The sequence below is a fragment of the Adiantum capillus-veneris genome, chromosome 8, assembly GCF_014529385.1.
Source record: "Adiantum capillus-veneris isolate H3 chromosome 8, ASM1452938v2, whole genome shotgun sequence".
Taxonomy (NCBI): domain Eukaryota; kingdom Viridiplantae; phylum Streptophyta; class Polypodiopsida; order Polypodiales; family Pteridaceae; genus Adiantum; species Adiantum capillus-veneris.
In genome coordinates, this window is record NC_140938.1 from 87,141,679 (window position 1) to 87,159,524 (window position 17,846).

Genomic DNA, 17,846 nt, shown 5'->3' on the forward strand with positions numbered 1-17,846 from the left:
TTAAGTGGCAAAACTAAATTGTCATATCTCCCCTATGTAATGCACAATAGAGTCCACCATGTAGAGGCCATTCTCATGCCGTCTAGACACATTTGCAAACCACTTGCACTTGAAGATGAAAGTACGAAAGGTTCTAAAATTAACCTTTAGTATCCTTTCAATAGTCCCACAATACCTGACTTCATTACCATCTGTGTCAAATATGCCCATGATTTCAAAGTCCATGGTGGTCCATCGCTCATCAATGTGGCATGTACAAAAGTGCCGACCCTTTTATGAGTTACAAAGATAAAATCAATAAAAACCTATACAATATGGTTTAAGTATATGAATACTCTACCTTTGGTACACAACCTCGTGCATACTCCCATTCTTTGTCGGTGATGTCTTCTCTATGTGCTTTTGCTTCGGTCATTCTCTCATGAATCCAATCGTCACTAATGAGATATGGAAAACATGCAAGGTGTGTAGGCACTAGGGGTTCCCTCCTTCCTCTATGCGATTGTTTCCATGCTTCCCTCTCCTGCAAACACCTTGCCTTTGCCACTGTCCACAAGTCAACCCGCTTGGTCATAACCTTTGCATTGAGGATACAAACGCTATTGACCACTTGGGATAGATCATATCCATGCTAATTACATGCCTCTAGAGCTGGGACCGTAGCAGCACAAAATCTTTGAGAGTCTCTAAAAACCTCACAATAAAAAAATACAACCAAAAAAGTTAAACATTAAACAAAAGGCCAAAAAATACTAAGAAAGAGAATGGATAAATAAAAATAGAGATAGAAAGAGAGAGAGAGAGGGGGGGGGGGGGGGGGGGAACTCAGGAGAGAAAGAGATGGAGAGGGATAGAGAGATCTATAGGAGAGAGAGGGAGGAGAGGGATAGAGAGATCAATAGGAGAGAGAGAGAGAGAGAGAGAGAGAGGTAGATATGGAGAGGGATAGGGGTAGAGAGAGGGAGAGGGAGAGAAATAGAGATAGAGAGGGAGAGGGAGAGAGGTAGAAAGGGAGAGGGATAGAGATAGAGAGGAAAGAGAGAGGAAGAGGGGTAGAGATAGAAAGAGGGAAAGAGGGAGAGGGGGAGAGAGAGAGAGGGGGGGAGAGAGAGAGAGAGAGGGAGAGAGGTAGAGAAAGAGAGGGAAAGAGGGAGAGATAGAGAGGAGATAGGGATAAACAAAGTGAGAGAGAGGGAAAGAGGGAGAGGGAGAGAGAATTAGGAGTACAAAATTTCCTATTGCTCTCTCTCTCTCTACTCTATTGCCCTCTTCTTACACCTCTCTGTGTCTCTATAAAGAGAGTGTAGCAATAGATAGCTAGTTATTAGAGCTTAGGTTTCATTCTTCTCTACCTAAAGAGATATGCACTCCTTTAATCTATGAAAGGTTGGAGTTTTTCATTGCAATGGGGTAAGTGGGACTGGATTTATTATCTAAGTTGGCATGCATGTTTACATAGTTTGGGGGACACAATTGAGAACTATGGTCTTAATATAATGGAGTCCTTTTAGACTTGCCTACGGCTTTACCATTATTGAGCTATTAGCAAGATTGATAGGAACCGGTGCCAACTTTGCACTGTTAAACCCACTCCACTACTCTTTGCAATAAACAATATTTTAAATAAATCACTGTTAGAAGCTGGACACACCCTACGGAAAATGACTGCTCGGCATATTATTATTTTTTGTAATTATTCATTTATTGAGAAAACCCGACATTTCACCTTGTAAATATTGGGGTTTATAGAAGTTTCAAGATTGTATCCCAGTTTTGACATTTAGATTGAGTAGATGGTTAAATTGGAACATTAGGGTTTGAGAATTGTCACTTTTTGACCTTAATGAAAAACCTTTTGTCATTTTAAAACAGTTTGAAGTCTGTGAGTGAGCGTATTGTGTACGAGAGAGAGCGGGAGCTTTATCTTGACGCTGCGCGCACCGATGGTCGGAATCGAGTGCGGAGAAGTGCAGCGTGTTGCCCCCGACGAGAGCTACCCACCAATACCTACATTGCACGCGTACGGTCCGGTTTTGCGAGCTCCATCTACGAGCTTCATCTGGTGATTCAGTGAGCATACGTTGTCCGATTTTGCATTGCAGCATATCCACGCCTTTGCATCCAGTAGAGCTACACATTAGGCACTTTAGTTTTCGGAAACGACGACCTGCAAATTTTGGCGAGACATCCTACGTGATTTTGCACCAGGTGTTTTGGGTTGAGATTTTGGTTCATAGACCTTAAGGAGAGCGACCTATTGGTGTTAGTAGGGTCTCCTTCAAGTTCTGTGGAATTTCGAGATCGTTTGATGGGTATTTAGCTCTTGGAAGCGTTGTAGGAAATCTCCTCTTATGCACTCTTGAAGACTGTAGCTTAGACATTGGGTAGAGACCTCTGTAGGAATTAGTTAGGAGTCGGTCGAGTGTAGGTTGACACCCTATGTTTGCTTCCACACGCCTGCGGGTCGATCTTCGTCCTTAGCTGACAAATCTTGTTAGGTGAGTTCTTGTTGTGCTGACGTCCGTTGCGGCGTATCCATCCAACATTGGCGCCACTATCGGGGACAAAAACCTTAGGTAGGTGACCGAGACTAGTCCTTGAGGATAGGGATTCTTTGGCTTACCAAGAGTCTCGTTTTACATTTAGATAGGATCAGAGGGTAGAGGACTCTCTAGGTCTTAGAGGGAGTCTAGGGAGCGTGCGTCTGGCCTAGATCCTTCGACTTAGGTAGACTTAGGTAGTTTTAGTTGAGTTGTGGTGTAGAGAGTAGGAGTAGGAGTGGTAGAAGCAGTGAGAGGAGAGCTTGAGAGTCCGGAGAGTCCGGAGAGGCTAGGAAGCAACCAAAACACCATTATCACCATTTCACATGATGAGTAGGAGTAGAGTAAGTAGGACATCGTGATTCAGGATCTAGAGCACTTCATGCATGTATACTTGCTTGTTAGATTCATCACAAAGTTGTAAAAGACGCAAAAGTGTGTTTGAAAGCTGAAGTGAAGTCCAAAAGTTACTGTGAGTGTTTCTAATAGAGCTGCAGAGCATGAGGAGCATTTCTGTCAAGGAAAAAATTAATTTTAAGCCAGGAGACATCCTAGGCGCAGAATGTCTACAAGCTAATCTGGTGGGAATTTTGGAATTTTGGGTTGACCAGAGTGTCCAGAAGGTAGGTTTTACCCTATTTTCACCTGGAAAGTGGACATTTGACCATATCTTGACAGGATAAGGCCAGATAGACAGAAATTGCTAGACATCCTACTCAAATTGTGCCAAGGCGTTATTTTAAGACCAAAACCATAGGATAACTGCATGAGCATGATCTGCATGATATATTGAGTGATTGAGAGAGGTTTCATCTCATTTGGGTGAGAAAATTGGGTTCTAAGCAGATTGTAGCACTTTTGGCTGAAAAAGGCTAGAACATTTAAAATTGGGGACTTTTGAAATCCAAACCAAAATCTAAGCATACCACTAGGTTGCTGACATCAAGGGGAAGCTGTGGGTCAAGTCTGGGGTCAAACAGACCAAAAAGACATCCTACGCGTAGGATGTCATCTGTGTGATTTTGTACTCCAAACCTAATTTTGTGCATACCAAAGTGATCAGCACCTCAAGAGGAGTATGTGCTTTGCCATTAAAGCCATTTTGAGCAAAGAGACATCCTACATGTAGAATGTCTAAAGTAAGAAATTGAAACCAGATACTGACTGTAGGCATAACAAGGTGTTGTATAGCCTGAGGCAAGCCTCCTAGTCAATTTTGGTCCAAATTGGAGTTGATTAGACTGATCAGACCAATAGCAAGCTGTCGGAATAGATTTCTGATCCATTGACCAACTTATAGGTGTCCAAATCGAAAAGTAAAAACAGTTGTGGACGCAGCACATCAAGGAGAATCCATAGTGCAAGAATCCAGGAAAAACAGAGCAAGAGGCATCCTACGCGTAGGATGTCTACTAGGACTTAGTGAAGAGAAAATTTGACTGAGCTTATATAGCGAGGTTCCATTTGACTTAAGGATTCGAGAACTTCTTTCAGAAGTGAATTTGGACCTTGTTTGACCTTTTGACGGAGCAAAGACAGAATTCAGACTTTTCATGAAAATTGACCAACATCCGAGGGAAGTACAGTTCGAGATTAGCAGACCTAATCCAGTGTTGGGGTATAAAGCCCAATGTGGTCGCCCAAGTAAGTGGGCGGGCTGCCAGGTATGTACACATATTCTTTTGTAAAAACCTAATAAGAACTCACTATGCTCTACACATTACAGTAGAGCGAGTTCACCATATCGTCGTGCTCTTCTTCTTGCACTCTCTCTCGCGTCGCACTTCCGCTCGTACTCCTTCAACGGGTATCAGAGCTCAGATCAAGGCTCGGGGCAGCACTGCAGGAGGCTAGAGTCACCAGCTCAGATTGGAGTGAAATTCGACAGGCGAAGACACGGCCCCAAATCCTGTGGGCAAGCCCAAAGGGCTTGGTGTTCTCAGAATTTCATTCTGAGGTCATCTCGGCCACCGTTCGGCTTCGACAAAGGTCTGCGCAGGCCATTTTCGACTACGTGGTCTCGGCGGGTGCAGATCCGACTCTGCAAATTTAGGGTTTTTGGCCTACAACTGCAGGTGCTGAGGATATCGACACTCCCAGAGTGTTGATTTGTGGCTGTCTACACATCAAAGGATGGCTCACAGTTCTTGGAGGCGTGTCACATACGACACGGACGCATCTACACACAGACTGTAGGCGACATCCACTAGTTCATCAGGTAGCTTGTGTTTGCTGCTTGATATTCCAGATTTCATCCTGACATTGCAGGTACTTCCACATGGGATGTATTGTCAGAGATGATGTATGTTTGTTGAGGGTTTGCTGGCTGTGAGTCACGCAGCAAACAACCACCGCAGCGGTTACAACATATAGTGGAAAATTTGTGGATGTATGACTTTGTGGGAAGTCTATGTACTGTCAGATTTACTGCAGCCTTTGTTGAGGGTCGAGTGAGGTTTTATTGAGCTGGGGGATTCTCGAATGTTGAGATCCTTTCGGTGATACAGGTCTTGGAGCGATCCCTCAAGCACCCTTAGATAGGCAGCTAGGATGTATTGACTGTGAGTTAGACAGTTGGGATTGCATCTTTGCTTTACTGCCGTTGAGGCATTGTCAAAGTCTATGCTTACAAGACAGTGACAGGACAGTGAGAGACAGTACAGGTGCAGGACAGGTTTACCCGTAGCTTACAGTGTCAGAGAGACAGTGTTTTTTGAGCTGTTTTTTGGTCTGTTTTTAGTACACCAGAGCCATTTTACAAAGGAGACTCTGCCAAAATTTCTGCAGAATCTGAAGCTTTCTTGGTTCATTTCACAGGTTGATATTGGTTCAGAGGTCAGTTTACAGGGGAAACTCTGCCGAATTTTTCCCAGGAAAGTAAACCACTGTGAAGCGTAGCTATGGCTGGATCACAGGACATTGCTCTTTACAATATCAAGAAGCTGGATGGAACCAATTTCCCATTGTGGAAGAAGCAGATTTGGCACGTGTTGGTACAAAATAGGCAGATAAAACCTATAAAGCTCAAGGGGATAAAACCAGAAGATATGGACGAAGATGAATGGAGCGAAATGGATGAATTGGCACTTTCTACCATTATGCTGACTTTGGAAGAAAGCGTTTACTTCAATGTAGCAGATGAGATGTCGGCGTATCAAGCATGGTTAAAGCTGAGTGATCTTTATGAGAAGCAGAGTGCAGCTTCACAGGTATACTAGCTTAAGAAGCTTGTTGACTTGAAGATGAAAGAAGGGACACCTATGTCCAATCATCTGAATGAATTCAACACAATCTACAGTCAGTTGTCAGCTCAAGGTGTCAAGTTTGATGAACCTGTTAGAGCTATGTTCCTGTTGATCACATTGCCGGAAAGTTGGGACACTTTTCGCACAGCTTTGAGTAATTCTACACCTCCAGATGGTTTGAACATAGCAGGTGTAGAAGGAAGTCTGCTTACTGAAGAAACCAATAGAAAGACAATGGACAAAGGCAAAGGAACAGCCTCAGTTGTCAGGGGAAGGACCAAAGAAAAGTACAAAGGTGGAAAGAGGAATCAATCTCGTAGCAAGTCCCACAGTGCTAAAGGCAAGAGTGACATAGAATGCTACCATTGTGGCAAGAAGGGTCACATGAAAAGAGACTGCAGAGAATGGAAAGCAGAAAAAGGCAAAGAGAAAGTTGAAGACCATGGTGAGAAGAACAAGTCCTCAGTGAAGATTCAAGAAATAAATGTGACAAACACTATTGCAGAGGATGACAGTCTAGTGTCAGGAGACATCTACTTCTTGAAGAATACAATGGACTCAACTCTTCTTACAACATCTGATGGAAATGCACTGAGTGACTGGATTATAGACTCAAGGGCATCACTTCATGTGTCTCCAAACAAGAAGTGGTTTACCTCTTATGTGACCACTAAAGATCATGTTCGGCTAGGCAATGGGCAGACATGTGAGATCTTAGGTGTTGGAGATGTTCAATTGAAGTTTCAGAATGGCTCTTCTTTCACGCTGAAGAATGTGAGACATGTTCCCGCAATTACAAAGAGCTTGATCAGCACAGGTTTACTTGATGATGCTGGCTACGTCACCACTTTTGGATAGAACATGTGGAAGATATCCAAGGGTTCTATGACAGTAGCACATGGAGTAAAGTCTGGAGGACTTTACATGATTTATGTATCAAATGTCTCTAAAAATGTAATCAATGTAACCGAGCAGCCGAACGTTTCTTTGTGGCATAGCCGGTTAGGACATATGTCCAAGAAGGGAATGGAAATCTTGTCTCGTTCTGGTTATTTGCCTGGCTTTTCATTTAATGATTTTGAATTCTGTGAACATTGTCTGTATGGTAAGCAAACACAGCAGCCACATAAGCATAGAAGAAGTAGAAGAGATACACAGTTGGTACTTGTTCATAATGATTTGTGTGGACCTATGCCTAACCTATCTCTAGGGGGAGCTTCTTACTTTATGACATTTATAGATGATTACTCGAGGAAAGTATGGGTTTACTTTCTCAAGCACAAGGATGAAGCGTTTAGTGTTTTCAAAACGTTTGTGACACTTGTGGAGAATCAGAGTGGCAAGAAGCTTAAATGTTTACGCACTGACAATGGTGGAGAGTATGTTTCAAAGGCCTTTCAGGACTTTTGTGAGTCAAAAGGTATAAAATGTGAACTTACTGCTCCTTACAATCCTCCTCAAAATGGTGTTGCTGAGAGGATGAATAGGACCATACAAGAGAAGGTCAGAAGTATGTTGTCTAATGCACAGCTGCCAAATGGGTTTTGGGCTGAAGCTGTATCAACAGCTGTTCATCTTGTAAATAGATCTCCTAGCAAGGTTTTGAAGAAGGATTCAGTGCCAGAGATGGTATGGTCAGGCAAAATGCCCTCATACAAGCATCTCAGAGTCTTTGGCTGTGAGGCATATACTCACGTTCCAAAGGATTTTAGGAACAAACTTGAGCCAAAGAGTAGAAAGTGCATCTTTCTAGGCTATGGTAATTCTGGTGAGATGGGGTACAGACTTTGGGATCCCGAATCCAGAAAGGTTGTCCGCAGCAATGATGTTCACTTTAATGAATCCAAATATCATTCTAAACCAGAGAGGGTTGAGGAGATTAGAAGAGTTGTCTTCCAAGAAGATGGACCTGCACGTGAAAGACAAAATGTCAGGGCTCAAGAGGAGCAAGGATAGGATAGAGTGGAACCACAGGTTGTGGCTGAGCCTGAGCCACCTATTGTGCGTAGATATGGACATATCACGCGACCTCGTGATAGGTTTTTTCCATCTATGAACTATGTCATGTTGATTGATTGCAATGAGCCTTCATGTTACAAGGAAGCAGTGCAAATGAAGGACTCCGGGAATTGGCAATTGGCCATGCAGTCAGAGATGACAGCTCTGCATAAAAACAAGACATGGAAGCTAGTTAAATTACCACAGGGCAAAAAGGCTCTACCTTGTAAATGGGTTTACAGGTATAAGATCACCGCTCATGATAGTCAGCCAAAGTACAAAGCAAGTCTTGTTGCCAAGGGCTTTAAGCAAGAACAAGGCATTGACTTTGATGAAGTCTTCTCTCCGGTGGTCAAGATGACTACATTGAGATGCTTTCTTGCATTGGTTGCCATATTATATTTGGTGTTGCACCAAATGGATGTCAAGACAGCGTTCTTGCATGGTGATTTAGATGTGGAAATTTACATGCAGCAGCCAGAAGGGTTTGTTGAGAAAGGCAAGGAAGATTGGGTATGCCAGTTGTTAAAGAGTCTTTATGGCTTTAAAAAATCACCGAGGGCATGGTACCATAAATTCCACAAGTTTATGCTTTCTCAAGGCTACAAACGTAGTGAGTTCGATCACTGTCTATATACAAAGAAGGCTAAGGATGGTAGTTGGTTTATCCTTATTTTGTATGTGGATGACATGTTGATTGCTGGCAAGCACTTGGAAGAAATTTCAGCTTTGAAGTCAAAGATGGCAAAATCGTTTGACATGAAAGACATGGGTGAGGCAAGTCATATACTTGGTATGCCATCTTTGAAGTCAAAGATGGCAAAATCGTTTGACATGAAAGACATGGGTGAGGCAAGTCATATACTTGGTATGCGCATTGAGAGAGACAGATCAAAGAAGTTGATTTGGTTATCTCAAACAGAGTATATTGACAAGGTTTTGCAACGTTTCAATATGGAGAAGGGAAAGGCACTGAGTGTTCCATTGCCACCATATGTGAAACTTAGCAAACAAGATTGTCCTGTGTCTGAGGAAGAACAGGCTGAAATGGATAAGATTCCATATGCGTCTGCAGTGGGTAGTTTGATGTATGCAATGATTGCTACTTGCCCAGACATTGCATTTGCAGTGGGAGTAGTAAGTCGATACATGTCAAACCCAGGCAAGAAACATTGGGAGGCAGTGAAAGGAATATTGAGATACCTGAAAGCTACAAAGAGCATGCGTATATGCTATGGGAGTCAGGAGCTAAGTGTAAAGGGTTTTACAAACTCAGATTATGCAGGTGACTTAGACAACCGAAGGTCTACGTCAGGGTATGTCTTTACATTGGCTGGTGGAGTAGTATCATGGCGTTCTAGATTACAAGATTGTGTTACTCAGTCTACTACAGAGGCTGAATATGTTGCAGCATCAGAGGCATGCAAAGAATCAATTTGGCTTAATCGACTAGTAACAGATTTGGGAATCAAAGAAGAGATTCTTGTGTTATATTGTGATAGTCAAAGTGCTATACAATTGGCTCGCAATCTAGTTTATCACTCAAAGAGAAAGCATGTGGATGTGAAGTATCATTTCATCAGGGAAATGCTCGAGGATAAGCAACTTCAGCTTGTCAAAGTTCACACCACAGAAAATCTTGCTGATGTACTTACAAAAGGACTTCCCTCAGAGAGCTTTGCACATTTTCGCAAGCAGTTAGATGTAGGGTAGTACATCACTTCTCTACATCTCTTGTATATTAGCTTGTATAGTAGCTTCTCTCACACTTAAAGTACCACATTGGACTTTAAGTGGGAGGTTGTTGGGGTATGAAGCCCAATGTGGTCGCCCAGGTAAGTGGGCGGGCCGCCAGGTATGTACAAATATTCTTTTGTAAAAACCTAATGAGAACTCACTATGCTCTACACATTACAGTAGAGCGAGTTCACCATATCGTCGTGCTCTTATTCTCGCACTCTCTCTCGCGTCGCACTTCCGCTCATACTCCTTCATCCAGAACATCAGTAGTGTATAAAATATAGTAGTGGCTGAGGTTAACTCTCCAGTTATACCAATCATTTCTAAAATCACCTCTAGCGGTTAGATGCTTTGATTCGATAACGCTTCTGTACAGGTATATTCAGCGGCAAAGCAAGAAGTTGTGTGGAGACTGATCCTTTGCCAGGTGAGTGGTTGGATTTGTGATAAATTGCATTGATAATTTTGATGAATTTAAGATCAGGAAGATACATTTTTAGAGACCAAAAGGTGGCAGGTGACCAAGGTAGCTTAGTGTCCACCGAGGAGAGTGTAACTCAGGCAAGGCTAGATCCACTAGCAGGGATTATTGAGGAGGGTAGTGATACTGAAACTTCATCAGACAAATCCTTCTTCATGATGGGTAGTCAACAGCCAAGAGATTTCACCTATGACGGACCAATGCCAGGAGGAAGCACCTCCCTAAATCCTTTGAATGATTCCAAGTTCACTGTGATTTTCTTAGAAGGAACAAACTCGATGGGAGCCCTAGTTTATTCTGACTATCGAGGACGCAAGTGCATTTGTATTGAAGAAAGGCCGGCTCAAAGACTAGAGATAATTCGAGTCTATGATGATGGAGATAGATTCCGAGACGAAAAGGGGAACCACTATCTGATAGTTAGTAACCCTGAGGATTACAACAGATATGGAGATAACGTGGCAAAGGGGAAAATGATTTCAGAAACTCAAGAACCACCACCAAACATTGATCAACCTGGAGCGATTTTTATGTATGATAAGGAAACGACTAGGGTCTCAACTTATAATGATAATGTGGGAATTTGCAAGCATGAGAGCGAGGGAATAGTCTCTTACTTTCGTTGCAAAGAACCATACCCAACCGAGTTAAGCAAAGACAAGGTTCTTTACTTATTCTCTTATGAAATTGCTATGGGGAAGGATATCGTTTTTGTTGATAGGTACGGGCAAGAATACCAACGTATTCTCCCAGAGGAGGTAGAAAAGGTAACAGTTCCAGGAGCATCAACATATGCCCCCGATGAAGTGCCAAGAGCCACCTACACCCCTAGCAAGTCGACAAATCCCTTTTCAGAGGAGTATGACACGACCTCACATTCTACGCGACCGCAGACATTCAACAACCGAAACCAACCAGCAACCCAGCCATCATTGCAGGCATGGCTTCGACAAAGTGCAACATTAGAACAAAACCGAAACCGAGATGGTTATCAAGCCACATGAGGGCTAAGGGATTTACAAGAACCACCACTCTATTAACGGTATCAAGGAGAGAGTAAGCCAAAGACTCAAGGGTCAACAAAGCCTGGAAGACCACCCATAGAATGAGTTCGAAGAGATGAACCATCTCTTGCAAGAATTGTTAGAAATTATGGCTTAGGAGCACCATTGGGAGAGGAAATAGCCTACTACAGAAGACCAGAGGAGGTATATCGATTAGGACGTGGAGATCCAATGATGAGATTTGTAGACCATCGTAGAATTAGACCTTCTCAAGTGCAAAAATGGGTAAACAAGAATACACGGGAAACAGAGATCCGAGAGATCATGTAGCAGCCTTTGTACGTGTAATTAGAGCTAAAGAGGTGTTAGACTTCCCTACCCAATTTGCACGGTTTGGACTAACCCTAGAGGATGACGCTGCTACTTGGTTTGACTCTGTGGATCGTAGAGACTTTGAGTCCATGGAGGAGGTGTTTGACGAGTTTATCAAGGAATTGTCACAAAGGGAGATAGCTCATAATACAGTCTCACAAATCCATAAATTCAAACAGAAAGACGGGGAATCTATGCGAAAGGCAGCCCTGTGACTAAAAAGATATGTTAAGTTCTGTCCTGTGGAAGAACTGCCAACTCAGTCCAGACTTATGCTTATATTTATCCAAGGACTAAGGAATGCAGATCTCCAGAAGGACTTACATATGAAGAGGAGCATGACGTTAAATGAGTTAACTAAGGAGGCTCTTTACCTTGTAGATTATGTGGTCTACAAAGAGGTTGAGTTCAAGGATCTTGACCATGATTCATCCTCACAACAAAGTGGAAGCAAGTCTTCTAAGACAGCACCGAAAGGAGAAGTAGTTGTAAACCAGGAGCAGCTTGTAGAGGAAGTGCTTAAAAAGATTAACTTGTACGCCAAACCCCAGGCTAAACAAACCAAGTGGTGTGCTATTGAACAAAAATGGACAAACCATGGAATGGAGGAATGTTATTACAACAAGGGGTATGTGAGAGAACGACCTTATGATCCCCAAGCTCAGGTAGCATCTCCTCAAATTCCACCGATGCCTAGGTATCAAGCAGGCAACCTACCATGACCTGTAGGTGTAGAAAGACCACAACCACTGTTGGGGAAACAACCACCCCTACCAGGATTACGACCAGTTGGCAATCTACCATTACGCTCATAAGCTGTTATAATATTAGCTTGATATGAAGATCCCAATGGATATGCTGAAAATCCTGTCTATTATCCACCGGAAGAACGCTCAACACCAGAACCATGGAGCATGATAGGAGGTGCAGAACCACCTACAGCTGCACAGGCAACAGGAGAAGGAAGATATAGCTTGGATGAACGAACATTGTTGTTCATATCCAACAGAGGCATGGGCGGGAAGAGACATGCATACCAACAAAGAGGAGCTCAAGGAGCACCTCAATAGCCTAAAGGACCCTGCTACAAGTGTGGCGGAGACCATTGGCTAAGAGACTGTCTTCATGATGAAATCGTTAGAGTCAACGCATATTGCACCGAGTGTGGAGTTACTCATTTGATTCCTGATTGCCCTAAGAACCCGAGCAAAGGAGCAAAAACTACCTTGAACATGCTAGAAGCAGTGCCTTCCAGTGGAGGGTCAGAAAATAAAAACAATCATACCTATTCAGGCAGTGACATGAGCCCAAGCTCAAAGAATGACGAACGAACCCATAACTGAAGAGCCAAAAACCGATGCCCCAAGTTCAGAAACAAAAAATCCGAGAAGCACTTGGAAAGCTAGAAAGGCGCATATGAAAGCCAGGAAAGAACGAGAGAAAACGGCTCTATCCGAGGAGTTAAAACACACAAAGGATAGATTAGAGCGGTTAGAGGATCTAGCTAGCCTAAGCTCGCACACTACGACAACCATAGCACCCAAGGAAATAGCATAACCCAAAAGTGCAGGATCGGGAGCATCAGTACTGGCAGACAAGGTAAAGAGCAGTTAGATGCACTTTTAAAAGCTTACAAAGCCAGACTCAAAAAGAACCAAACCCAAGAGCAAAGATGGATGACTTATTCATATGCTGAAATAGAAAAACAAAGGTTGGAAATGTGTAGAAAGATGATTGAAATAGCTCAATCTTTGATAGAAAACCCGCTTGGTAAACCTGCAAATTGGCATGAAGTACCAGCTCCAACCCCTATCAAACCAGCTTTAGAGGACAATTAGAAACGAAGGAAAGACTCACGAATGCCTATGAGTCTAGGGGAGAACCTATCATAGTGCCAAACACAACAGATGAGGTAAGTGACGGGTTCCAGCCTAAAACATTGGTAGAAATGGGTAAGGATTGTAAAGGTCTAGATGATCTGTGGAAGCAAATCCACGAGGCCAACGAAGCTAACAGGGTGAGTTACCATATGAATAGCACGAGAAAAGAGAAAAATGAGATCTTACCTCCTATTGAAGAATTTGAGGCAAGATCACAACTGAAACTTTGATATACATTCACAAGGGGGAGACCAGGGATCAATTAGTTTGGGGCACAACCAACCAGACTCGCTAAAAACTCTACCCTCTTACCTAGGAGAGTATGAAGCCAAGTCTGAGGTGAGAGCAATCCCATCTCAAAGACTTTCTTCTAACATAGTGATGGATTCAAAAGGGTTGATTGAGTTATTGTCCACCTCGGTGGCATGCACAATCACATTAGCCGAACTCCTAAGGCTACGACCAAACATGTGAACCACAGTAGGCAAATGCCTAGAAAAATTTGGAGTGAAAGACCCCACCTCGAAGCTTCAGGAAGGGATGACAGAATTGGACAGGCCTTAACTAAACACTAAGCCAGTACCTTTAAACAAGGTTGGAGAGTATTGCGAGGGAGAAGATGGAAACACCACGCTACCAGTAGAATTCCAAGGAGTAGTTTCCAAAGCTATTCTTGACAGTGGAGAAGGAGTCGCTATCGCCACCAAGGAAATCTAGAAAAAATGCGGAAAACCAGCTTTGAGAGCTACCAGAATGAAATTGCAATTCACAGATGGATTCATGGATAAGCCTCTAGGACTCTTAAAAAAGTGATTGTCACCTCATGCGCAATCGAGTATGAGCATACGTTTGCAATAGTCGATTTCGACACAAAGAACAATTACGAGATCATCTTGGGAAGACCATTCATGAGACAATTAAAGATGGTCCTAGATTGGGGTTACGACCACATATACCTTATACATGGCGAGACAACAACCAAAATATACCTAAAAGACCATAGTTACAAGGAGGTGAACCAAAAACCAGCGGAAGAGTTTGATTCAACTACATTAGCAGGGTCGGAACTCCTAGCATGGTTGGGCCAACCTTGGCAAAAAGAGTATAATGTGCAGATAGATTGCAATGCGAATGCAGTCAAAATTCAGCATGCACAAGAACAACAAGTGGTATCCTTTGCTCAGCAACCCCGGAAGAATCAGCTGCCAGCCATGCAATCACTGGATAAAGCACTAAAAGAAAGGGTGCCACTAAAAAGCAAACAGGAAACTGCCAACCATGCTCACTACATGCATAAGAAGTCACCTACCACAGTGAAAGGATCAGAGTTAGCAACACGAGAAAAACAAGTATGGGTGCGGAAGGATAGAAATGACATGGCAGACAAGCCACAATACAACAGAAGAATTCAACAGAAACAGATAGTTCAACCAAACACCAAGGGAATAAAAAAGATATGGATCCCAAAGAAAATGCTCAGCAACAACTCAAATACGACTCGCATCTGGATCCCGAAACCGAAGCAAAAGGAACTCCCTTCAGTACAAGCAACATCGGAAGGCAGACAACTGCATATGAAACCGGCAAACGGCTTTATGTGGGTGCCAATCAGCAACAAAACAATGGCAACCGAGGCAGTAGCAATAAACCTACAAAAACCGGCAAGGCAAAGCTATACATGAAAAGCAAAAGAGACAAGGTCTACGGCCAATTCTGCCACGAAAATTCTCTTCAAGGAGACAACTTCAACCATATCAACAGTAGCGGCAAACCACGTGACTTTTGCAAGAAAGACAATCAAACAAAGAGCAGTAAAGTTACAGCTTTTACTTGCAAAGAAAACAAGAAACCTCGACAGCGAATGCCAATAAGCATCTTGCTTATACCCTTCTCTTACACAACATTAATTTTTCCATGCATTGACCAAGTATGCATTATATAGGGCCACATTACATGGCCAAGCATTAGCACAATTTTTTCAACCCATGCATGGCACGTATATCGAGGTGATACCTTGTCGTTCGGGAGGACTCCGGCTAGGAGGGGGGCAGGCATTCTCAAATGCGGACCCAATGGCAGAAAAAGTAAAAAAGGGCATGTTTTTCGACTATTTTTAAGGGTTGTTGTTTGATTGTGAAATTTTCTAGACTAACCCAAGTACATATGCCCTTATACAGCATGAATAGACAAGTATATGGGGCCAAACGCCAAATCAAGCCCTTAGGTGTGTGTATATAAGTAAAAATAGCCATTTTTCGAGCAAAATAGTGGTAAAACGGAGAAATCCGGTCATAAAAATGGCATGTGAGTGTATATAATGTTTTGTGGTGATGTTTTTTATTTATTATGATTTTTGGGAATTTTATGGGTTTAATTTTCTATTTTCCTTTTAATTTTACTAATTTTCGATAGAAAAACTTCAAAAATACAAAAGGTAGCTGAAAAATGGTCGTAATGAAAAACAAAAAAATATGGGGATGATCAGTGACTATAGGACAACCTATGGTACAATGGGGGTGTAATTATGAGACTGGAGCAGAAAGCGTGTTTTGGCCAGATTTTGATCGAAATGTCAAATTTCTCGTAAACTGGGCAAATGGAATCCAAATCAAGAAATTTTTGAGCCTAAACCGCATCTCACAAGAAATTGGAAGCACATGTCAAATTTCATGAAAAGTGGTTCGGGGCCCCCATTATTAGAATTTTTCACTTCATTTTAAACTCATTTCCACTATTGACTTTTGAGAGAGAGCTTCTGCCACCTAGAGCGAACGGAACTTCCAGCAGCTTCTACGACGCGCACGACTACCCGACGGGCTTTGGACATGAGAGGTAGGCTCACCACCTTGAGCTTTTCGCACATGTTTGTCGTTTTGTCGCGAATATAGCGTAGGGTTCACACAGAAAGCGGGCAGTAGAGACTTACAAGTAGAAGTGGCCACCTAACGGCTAACCCAAAAGCAATGAGACTTCATCGGTAGCTTACCCTAGCATATGAGACCAGTCTTGGATGCCCAAAGGCAGTACAAAACCATTGGGAAAAATCCTAATTCCTAGAGCCCCGCAAGCGGCCACCAAATGGAAAATCGGCGGAAAGGCACTCAAATGCTACCAAAATTCATGGGTAGGAGCATCTCGACATGCTCGACAAGTCTATGAAGCCCACATGACCAAAAGGTGACCCGAAGTGGCACTAAACTTCAAAAATGACATCAGACACACAAAGTGTCAAATAGCTCTCGCAGCCAAACCGCATGTCCGTTTGCCACCAAACTTCATGAGCGGCTTTCCTAGACCATCAACAACCAAGTCCTATGGTGGTAGACCACCACAAGTCATCAAAGACATGTAAACGCAACCAGGGGTGCTTCTAGAGCGACAAATTGCCAAACGAAGCTCCGGTGAAGCCAAAGTCGACAAAACCATACGGCAAGGATCTCCGAGGGATCGGGAAGCTATGGAGACCAACATCAAGAAATTTCATCGAAAAGCACTTCAAAAGTTAGAAAACGGCTCGGAGGCTCTGAAATCCACACAGGGAGCTACTTTCTATCTATTTGACTTTTTTGTTGAAATAAGGCTTAAAAGGGACTCGGGGGGACTAAGGGCAGGCACTAGTAGCATCTTCAGTAAAAATTTCATCAGGAGACATCCTACGCGTAGTATATTTCAAGGCCATTTTTGGGCACAAAACCCAACATTTATCATCACACACATTTTCTGAATAGCCTTTACATGCTAGCCACCAAGTTTCATCACATTTGGACAAAAAGTGACCTCATATGTATGAAAAAATTGCAAAGTTAGGACATAGAGGCAATAATGGGCCATAGACCTACCAAAACTTGTCCAAATCACATGAAACTTGCACAATACATTCATGGGCACATTGCCAACCAATCTGTGTGGTCACCTGCAAAAAATGATGAAGTAGACATCCTACGCGTAGGATGTCTAAATGACATTTTTGGCCCACAGATGATGTTTTTCAATTCCAGATCTTTTCATATCACCTTCAAGAGCTCATATATCAAGTTTGAAGCCATTCTAATCATTTTTTACCCCCAACGCCCCCAAGATACACTTTTTGAGCCCAAAAACACTACACATGGTCTTACCAACATCAAATATTCTTGTCCAAATCAAAATCCAAGAGCATGGCCATGTTCCACAAGCCAAGAGCTACCCACAGAACAAATCTCAAGCTATTTTGATGAAATAGACATCCTACACATAGGATGTCTCTAGCATGTTTTTTGACCTTTTGTGCAAAAAATGACATCATGGGAGCCATTACCATGGTGCAAGGAGCCCATATCAATTTTCAACCCATTTGGATATCATTTGCCACCTATTGTGGACATCCTACCCAATTTGTGAGCCTAAAGCCTGAATCTGCCCAAAAATGCACTTTTGATGCCCAAAGCCAATTCCAATCACATAGCCATGTTGCACAGGCCAAGGACCACCAGCCTGCCAAGTATCACCAAAAACTGATGAAAAAGACATCCTACGTGTAGGATGTCTAAACGATAAATTGTTGCCATAATGATACTGTGAGCACATGCAGGGTTTCCCAAGTTCCT